This window comes from Austrofundulus limnaeus, unplaced genomic scaffold (assembly GCF_001266775.1).
Source record: "Austrofundulus limnaeus strain Quisiro unplaced genomic scaffold, Austrofundulus_limnaeus-1.0 Scaffold3057, whole genome shotgun sequence".
Taxonomy (NCBI): Eukaryota; Metazoa; Chordata; class Actinopteri; order Cyprinodontiformes; family Rivulidae; genus Austrofundulus; species Austrofundulus limnaeus.
Window position 1 is genome coordinate 5,979 of NW_013955459.1, and position 500 is coordinate 6,478.

Below are 500 nucleotides of genomic sequence, written 5' to 3' on the forward strand. Positions count from 1 at the left end.
GAGCAAAAAGTGATCATCATGCCTGACAACACTATCAGAGTGTGATGCAGATGTGCTTTTCTTAATTTGTTTCATATGGTTACAACACATCTGCACCAGAGCAGCTGTGAGCACAAACAGAAGAGAAATTATTTTTAAAAAGTTGAGCTGATTACTTATTTTTTTAGTTGAGCTGATTTCTGTTTGTACACTTCAGAAGAGATGCACATTAGGTGGTTAGTCTCAGTGTGTAAGAAAATCATAAATGTAAAAATTTCAACCAAAATACAATCATTTTCAATGGTTTAAACTGGTTGTATTCCATACCATGGTTCTGTGTGTATTACTTTTAGACTGGTTGTTATTACTTTTGGTCCAGTTCCAAACTAGCCCAGTAAAAAACAGCCACTTGTTCCACTTTGCTTCGTACAGAGCAGCAGTGAAGGGAGATTAGCAGTGCCGGCTCTAGCCATTTTGGTGCTCTAGGCGAGTTGGAGCCCCCACCCCCCGAACTATGTCCC

The 500-nt window shown here is 39.6% G+C and overlaps 1 protein-coding gene across 1 annotated transcript in view; it reads left to right on the forward strand.

Annotated features, from left to right (window-relative positions):
- The window catches only part of LOC106511670 (probable cation-transporting ATPase 13A2), a gene marked incomplete at its 3' end in the record, with an annotated part of 7,191 nt that overhangs the window by 3,379 nt on the left and 3,312 nt on the right, over positions 1 to 500 (forward strand).